The sequence below is a fragment of the Saimiri boliviensis genome, chromosome 2 (assembly GCF_048565385.1).
Source record: "Saimiri boliviensis isolate mSaiBol1 chromosome 2, mSaiBol1.pri, whole genome shotgun sequence".
NCBI lineage: Eukaryota > Metazoa > Chordata > Mammalia > Primates > Cebidae > Saimiri > Saimiri boliviensis.
In genome coordinates, this window is record NC_133450.1 from 127,944,844 (window position 1) to 127,953,557 (window position 8,714).

General features: G+C 38.9%; 1 protein-coding gene across 50 annotated transcripts in view; it reads left to right on the forward strand.

Annotated features, from left to right (window-relative positions):
* The window catches only part of LOC104653481 (uncharacterized), a 190,802-nt gene that overhangs the window by 33,100 nt on the left and 148,988 nt on the right, over positions 1-8,714 (forward strand). For all 50 annotated transcript variants that reach the window (XM_074394266.1, XM_074394288.1, XM_074394263.1 and 47 more), the window contains one exon: positions 3,324-3,413. The gene's annotated coding sequence lies outside the window, so the exon portion shown is untranslated. The remainder of the gene's footprint in view (positions 1-3,323; positions 3,414-8,714) is intronic.

The window sequence follows — 8,714 nt, forward strand, 5'->3', positions numbered from 1 at the left end:
AATCATGCCTTCCCAACCGTTTCCCAAAGTCTTAACTCATTTCAGCATTAACCCAAAAGTCCACAGTCCAGAGTCTCATCTGAGACAAGGCAAGTCCCTTCTGCTTAGGAGTCTGTAAAATCAAAAGCAAACTATTTACTCTCTAGATACAGTGGGGGGTACAGGCATTGGGTAAATACGGCCTTTCCAAATGGGAGAAATTGGCCAAAGCAAAGTGGTTACAGGGCCCGTGCAAGTCCAAAATCCAGTGGGGCAGTTGAATTGTAAAGCTCCAAAATGGTCTCCTTTGACTCCAGGTCTCACATCCAGGTCACACTGATGCAAGAGGTGAGTTCCCATGGTCTTGGGCATCTCTGCCCCTGTGGCTTTGCATGCTACAGCCTCCCTCCTGGCTGCTTTCACAGCCTGGCATTGAGTGTCTGTGGCTTTTCCAGGTGCATGGTGGTACAAGCTTGTGGATCTACCATTCTGGGGGCTGGAGAACAGTGGCCCTCTACTCAGAGCTCCACTAGGTGGTGCCCCAGTAGGGACTCTGTGTGGGGCCATGGACCCCACATTTCCCTTCCACACTGCCCTAGCATAGGTTCTCCATGAGGGCCTCACCTCTGCAGCCAACTTTTGCCTGGGCCTCCAGGTGTTTCCATACTTCTTCTGAAATCCGGGTGGAGGTTCCCAAACCTCCATTCTTGATTTCTGTGCACTTGCAGGCTCAATGCCATGTGGAAGCTGCCAAGGTTTGGGGCTTGCACCCTTTGAAACCATGGGCTGAACTTTACCTTGGCCCTTTTTAGCAAATGGCTGAGGGGGCTGGGACATAGGGTTCCAAGTCCCTGGGTTGCACATAGCATGGGGACTGTTGGCCCAACCCATCAAACCATTTTTTCCTCCTTGACTTCTGGGTCTGCCATGAAGACCTGTGACAGGCCCTGGACACATTTTCCCCATTGTCTTGGGGATTAACATTCAACTCCTTGTTATTTATGCAAATATCTACAGCCAGATTGAATTTCTTCTCAGAAAACCGATTTTTCTTTTCTACTGCATCACCAGGCTGCAAATTTTCTGAACTTTTATGCTCTGTTTCCCTTTTAAAATGGAATGCTTTTAATAGCACCCAAGCACCCCTTTGAATTCTTTGCTGTTTAGAAATTTCTTCTGCCAGATACCCTAAATTGTCTCTCTCAAGTTCAAAGTTCCCCAAATCTCTAGGGCAGGAGCAAAATGCTGCCAGTCTCTTTGCTAAAACAGAACAAGAATCACCTTTGCTCCAATTCTCAAGAAGTTCCTCATCTTCGTCTGAGACCACCTCAGCCTGGACCTTATTGTTTATATCACTATCAGCATATTTGTCAAAGCCATTCAACAAGTCTCTAGGAGGTTCCGAACTTTCCCACCTTTTCCTGTCTTCTTCTCAGCCCTCCAAACTGTTCCAACCTCTGTCTGTTACCCAGTTCCAAAGTCTCATACATTTTTGGGTATATTTTCAGCAATAAACCCCACTCCTGGTACCAATTTACTGTATTAGTCTGTTTTCACACTGTTGATAAAGACAAACACAGGACTGGGAAGAAAAAGAGGTTTAATTGGACTTAGAGTTCCACATGGCTGGGGAGGCCTCAGAATCATGGCAGGAGAAGGTACTTCTTACATGGTGGTGGCAAAAGGAAATGAGGAAAATGCAAAAGCAGAGCCCCCTGATGAAGCCATCAGTTCTCATGAGACTTATTCACTGCCATGAGAACAGTATGGGGGAGACTGCTCCATGATTCCAATTATCTCCCACCGGGATTTATGGGAGTATAATTCAAGATGAGATTTGGGTAGGGGCACAGAGCCGAACCATATCAGCCAGTGATGGGAATGTTCCTTGAAACAAATATGATTAATCCGGTTCTGTGCAATTGAGGTTCACTGGCAAGAAAAGTCTTTCATTCATGAAAAAACAACATAGGCTTATTCATTTATTTTATAACTATTGAGTATTACATGAATGTGTACCCCACGGTTTCTGTGAACATTTCTCTAATGTTGAAGGTCTATGTATCTTGATGGTAAAGGATCAAAAAGTTACTGACAAAGCCATAGTGTGTTGAATAGAAGCTTGGATATTCATCATATGAAATTATTTACTTCAGAAATGATTGATAAACACTAGAGATTCCATTGCATGGGGCAAGGATCATAACGGAATCAGGGTTTGTGATTAGTTTAAGTCAATGCAAGTGTATTCCATAAATAAAAGATCTCTTGTAGGCCGGGTGCGGTGGCTCAAGCCTGTAATCCCAGCACTTTGGGAGGCCGAGGCGGGTGGATCACGAGGTCAAGAGATCGAGACCATCCCGGTCAACATGGTGAAACCCCGTCTCTACCAAAAATACAAAAAATTAGCTGGGCATGGTGGTGCGTGCCTGTAATCCCAGCTGCTCAGGAGGCTGAGGCAGGAAAATTGCCCGAACCCGGGAGGCGGAGGTTGCGGTGAGCCGAGATCGCGCCATTGCACTCCAGCCTGGGTAACAAGAGCGAAACTCCGTCTCAAAAAAAGAAAAAAAAAAAAAAGATCTCTTGTGTTACATTTGTTAGTGAGGAACATGTAGACAGATGCAACTCATTGTCATTGTGTGTAAAGAAGCCTGAGCTTTGCCCAATGACGAAAGTGTGTTTCTGAACAAGTGAAGCCCATTATATAAAGGTTTCTATTTCTCCAGTAATGGAGAAAAAAAGATTTAAAAAATTAAAAGATTATCTGTCTATCTATCTATCTATCTCTATAATGTACTAGTGTTTTTTTTTTTTTTTGGTTTTAATGGTAGATTTTTGGTGTTTTCATTGATTATATTATAAAAATCAATAAATGAATAGATTTTTAAAATTCAAAGGTCTTATAGGTTATCTGTCTCATGGTAAATTTTCTATAGACATGAAGGCCACAGGAACCACTTCCACTTACAAAAAGGATAGGAGGCACTGAGCAGTGCCACCTCACAGCAACTCCACAGTGCTGCTGGCCAGATGATGTGGGCTCTCCCTACCTGGCCTGTCACTCATATAAGAAGGGGCACATAGACAGGGTTTATTATGGTCATCATTCTCCTTTTTATTTTAGGTGATCTACTCAATGGTGTTCATTAAATTAATAATTAAAATAATCAATTGATTAAGTCAATTAAGAATGAAGTGGGTCAGTGTTGAGAAAGAGAGCCAACCAGGGGCCAATGTTGAGAATGTGGCACAAGCCAAAGAGTATGCTTAATCCAGTATTCTACAATTTTAATATTTAAAAAGTTTAAATCTGGTATCTTTAACGCCTGCTTTCTCTTCTACAGAACGAGTGCACTGCAGGGGATCTGCTGCTCTGTAACGATGAGAACTGGCCTGCCTTCTCTGTGGGCAAGGAGCATGGAGTCTGACGAAAGGTCAGTGAGAGTCCTTGTTCTTGGTTTGGATGATTTGTTCCTGGATGTTGATTGTATCATTTAAAAGAAATAAGAAGCTCCATATATTAAAATATTACAGAGCATTCATGGACCAATGATGAGAATGCTACGTGAATCAGTGTTTATGATTAGTCCAGCTCAATGCCACTTCCATTAAAAATACAGTCAGGCTATTTTATTTGTGTTGCTGGACATGTAATATTTGTATACATTTTACACCACTGTTGATTTCAGCAGTCCTCCGTTGATAAAGACCTATGTCATCAACTGCGTAAGAGGGCAGCACATAGGAAGACTGAAAGTGATTAGCAGTATTCTACTGGGCAAGAAGATGGTGGGTTTATAGTAACTCATTGTGTCATCTTTGAGATATGGATGAATTAAAAGAGAAAGGGCCAAGTATGGGCAAGTGATGACTGCAGCATTGCTATGCATGAAGAATGTCGATTGAACCATTGATCCATATGTGTCATACTTAGATGCATTATAGGATGATTTATAGTGTATTATTTCTGTGGGGAATTAGATTATAGGCATGCACTGTCTGATGTCATCACTGCTAGCCACAGGGGCTGCTGTGTACTTGGAGTGTGACTAGCCTAATTGACATGTGATCTACATGGAAAATTATGTTGAGTTTAGAAGCCTCAATATAAAAAAGGTAAAATATTTCTAGAATTATTTATATTGATTCAATGTTACAGTGATAATATATTCTATGTTGGGCTAAATAAAATGTGCAATTACAGTTGATTTCACTTTTTTCCTTTTTCCTTTTTAAAACTGTAGCTTCTAGAAAATTCATAAGTATTTGTGCGGCCTGCATTATATATTTTATTGCTCAGCACTGCTCCAATCCAGTGAGAGGAATATTCAGTTTTATGTTTTTCTAATCCATGGGTATTGATTGTATTATTATTGGCTAATCAGTGATGAATCAATGTCAAGTGAGAAAAAAATGGAAACAGCACACGCTAAGCATTAAAGTATATACTGGAACAAGGATTATTTTCCTTTCTTTTTTTTGAGACAAAGTCTTATTCTGTCACCCAAGCTGGGGTGCAGTGGTGCAGTCACAGCTTACCTCAGCCTCAACCGCCAGGCTTAAGCAATGCTCCTGGCACCACAGGCACATGCCACCATGCCTGGCTGTTTTTATTTTTTGTCTTTTTTGTAGAGGCGAGGTTTCATCATGTTGGCCTAGGCTGGTCTCAAACTCCTGGGCTCAAGCCATCCACCTGCCTTGGCCTCCCAAAGTGTGTGAGCCGTGTGTCTGGCCTATTATAAATAGATTTTATTAAGCACCAAAACCTGTAAAAATAATGGCTATGGTAATGGTTAATTCTTTTAGGTAAGGGTGGTTAGTTCGTTGAGGTAAGGAAGTTATGAAAAGATCATGTCATAATAATCGATGTCGTTCTGTTTTTTTGGTGGTGTCTTGCTAGTCTTCAGTTTTTTTGTTTCAAAGAAAATGACGAACATTAACAAATATCTGATTAAGCAGCTGACCAAATGGAAGAGGGTTACGCATGATGAGTGCTGAGTGAGGGCAGGATTAATCGATGTAGGGCACCACTGAAGTCCACTGTAAGAGACACCCAGTCTCTCACCTTTATAGATGGGCCTGTAGTTAGGGAATAGGAACTGCAGAGCCTTGATCTTAACCACTTTCTAGCTCATGGTATTGATTACATTAGTATGAATAAGTGAATTGATCAGTAAAATCACTAAACAAATTGAACAAATGTACAAACAAACTTATTAAATGTAAATGAATAAAAAAAGAAAGCCAAGCATGAACCAATGGATTATTATGTTTTTGATACATTGAAGTCAATAAAATACACACAAGCACAGGGCTGGATGGTGGCCCTTACTTAGAAGGGAAAGATTTTTACGTAAATAAGAAAATGGAAGAGAACCAGTGTTGAGAATGTGTCAGGTGCTAAGAATTACTGTTAATCCAGTTCCAGTCATTGAGTTCATTGAACAACAGTGAGAAGGAAGATCTAGTGGCTTATCTCTGGGTAATGGGCGGATTGACAGATGTTAGTGTTTGTTTGTTTTTTTTTTTTTTGCCACAGACTTTTAATGTGTAAAAAACAAAGTATTTTACAACAGCGTGAGCTCACTTTGTGACTTTGTGTCACATTTTGGGAATTCATGCAGTATTTCAAATGCTCTCATTATTGTTCTATCAGTGATCTGTAGTCAGTCATGTCTTCGTTTTGCAAGGACTTTTCAGATTTTTTCTTTCTGTTTCCTTTTTTTGTTGAGATGAAGTTTCACTCTTGTTGCTTAGGCTGGGGTGCAATGGGATGATGTTAGTTTTATTCAGAGTTTTTAACAGTTTCTTTGAATTCTCAGCTATGGATTGTAAGGGAATGAATGAATAAGTTTATGTCATAATTAGTTACAAGAGAACAAATGACAGACTAGTGATGGATATAAATTATGAAGTATTAGGATAAAGTAATTTCTATTCAGCTGATGTCCATATAAAAGATGTAATATCTAGGCTCCTAACTATTTAATGTTCACAGATGGATTCATGTTATATTAAGTTTTGGATGCTTGCAGATTTATCCTTGTTAATTTTTTTCAAAAGACGGATATAAGGTTAAATTAATCTATTACTAACTAGTAAATGAGCAAATAGGTGAATACATAAAGAGGGTCAAGAATGATTTGTCAATTAAACAAAATTCTATTTTATTTTAAAAATAAAATAAAACTTAAAAAAGAATGAACATTGATGAAAATGTACCCTGAAACAAAATTTAAGATCAATGTAATTCTGAATAAGTGGGTTCCATTAAAAAGCGGAAGAGGGTGCTTCATTCAATTTACGTTTGTTTAATATTTCATTTTTTACCACTCTTAATTTACACATTTTGCCGTTGATAAAGATTTAGGTTTCTAAGCTACTGACAGAGAAAAAACAAGGGAGGGGAAAAAAGTATTGTCAGTGAAGTAAAACAAGAGATTCCTTTATGTTCTTTGTTAAATATTTAAAATTTGACAAAGTTGAGGAAAGGCTAAAGAGAGAGGACCCTACATGGGCCACATTGAGTAAGGGGCTGACGCTGAGTATGGGGCTGATACTGAGTATGGGGCTGACGCTGACTATGGGGCTGACGCTGACTATGGGGCTGACGCTGAGTGTGGGGCTGACGCTGAGTGCGGGGCTGAAGCTGAGTAAGGGGCTGCATAAGGACATCGGTTGCTCCATATGTGCAACAGTGAGCTCCCCTGTACAAGGAGATTCAGTGGATCAGCTCTTGGAGAAATTATTCTACATATACCAGTAATAATATTCATATATCTTATTTTTGATTTGTTGTGATTCATGAATATTGATAAAGTAATTTTTAGGCAATTAATGAATTAAATCAATAAGCAAATGTATAAATAAGTAAATAACTGAAAGTCTCAAAACTCAACCATTGATAAGTACTCTAGGGTGCTTGAATCAAGGATTTTGATTAAACTATATGACTCTGAAGTCCATTATAAAAACAAATCTAATTTACTGCCTCAGTGGGACATCAGCTTTTAGCTGCAGTGAGGGATGTCAGCATCTTGTGCTTGGGATTTTACAGATCTGATATGAATCCTATTATTAGTAGTAAATCAGTGCAGAGTAAATAAAGACACATACCAATGAATCCAGCTAAAGAGGGCTGGATATGCACCAGTTGTGGGAGAATGTAATGAGATACATGTTATTATTAAATATTTCTGAGAAGCTGAGTTCTGGTAAGTAAATAGTTCAAGGCTGTTACCACATTGGTTAGGAATGTATGGACAGATGTATGTTTCTGGGTTGGCAGCTGTTAATTTTGTTCTGTATTTTAATATGAAAAGGGAAAAAAAGGAAATTGCTTACAAAACCACCTACCTGAAAGATCAAGCAGGGGCCAACTGTTGAGCTTATGGGCAGATGTTAGTGTTATTTAGAGCTTTTATTCAGAGTGTGCAGGTTCACAATTTTTGACGGTATTATTCTGAGTAAATGAAGGAAGGGATTATCTATTTATTTTTTATTGACAGAATACATTTTTTATTATCTATAGCATCAACACTTCCATCATAGCAATGACAAAATGATGAGCATAAGAAAATAATAAAAATGTTAGTAATATAGCTAACAATTATCATACTATACATGTAATCACTTCAATTTTTTAATTTTCTATTTTTATTTCAATAATTTTGGGGGAACAGGTGGTTTTTGGTTACACGGGTAAGTTCTTCAGTGGTGATTTCAGAGATTGCGGTGCACCTGCTACCTGGGCAGTGTACACTGTACCCAATGTATAGTCTTTCATTCCTCACCCCTACAAACCTTCCCCTCAAGTCCCCAAACTTCATTGTGTTGTTATTGTGCCTAGGCATCCTCATAGCTTAGCTCCCACTTACAAGGAAGAACATATGATGTTTGGTTTTATTCCCAAGTTAATTCACTTAGAACAATGGTCTTCAGCTCCATCTGGGTTGCTGTGAATGCCATTATTTTGTTCTTTTTTATGGCAGAGTAATACTCTGCTATATATGTGTGTGTGTATACACACACACACACACACACACACACACACACACAACACATTTTCCTTAGCCACTCCTGGGTTCATGGGCATGGAGGCTGGTTTCATATCCTTGCAATTGTGAATTGTGCTGCTATAAACATGCATGTGCCAGTGTCTTTTTCATATAATGACTTCTTTTCCTCTGGGTAGACACCCAGTAGTGGGATTGCTGGGTTAAATGGTAGTTTTACTTTTAACCCTTTAAGGAATCTTCGTACTGTTTTCCATAGTGGTTGTACTACTTTACATTCCCACCAGCAGTGTAGAAATGTTTCCTTTTCACCATCTCCATGCCAACATTGGTTAATTTTTTATTTGTAAATTATGGCCATTTTTTGCAGGAGTGAGGTGGCATTCCATTGTGGTTTTAATATGCATTTCTCTGATAATTAGCATTTTTTCATGTTTACTGGCCATTTGTGTATCTTTTTTGGGGAATTGTCTGTTCATGTTCTTTGCCCACTTTTTTGTAGATTATTTTTGATTTTTTGCTGATTTGTTTGGGTTCTTTGTAGATTCTGAATATTAGCCCTTTGTCAGATTATAGTTTGCAACTATTTTCTCTTACTCCGAGGGGTGTCTGTTTACTTTGCTGATTATTTTTTTGTTGTGCAGAAGCTTTTTAGTTTCATTAGGTCCTATCTATTTATTTTTGTTTTGGTTGCATTTGTCATTCTTGGTCATAAACTCT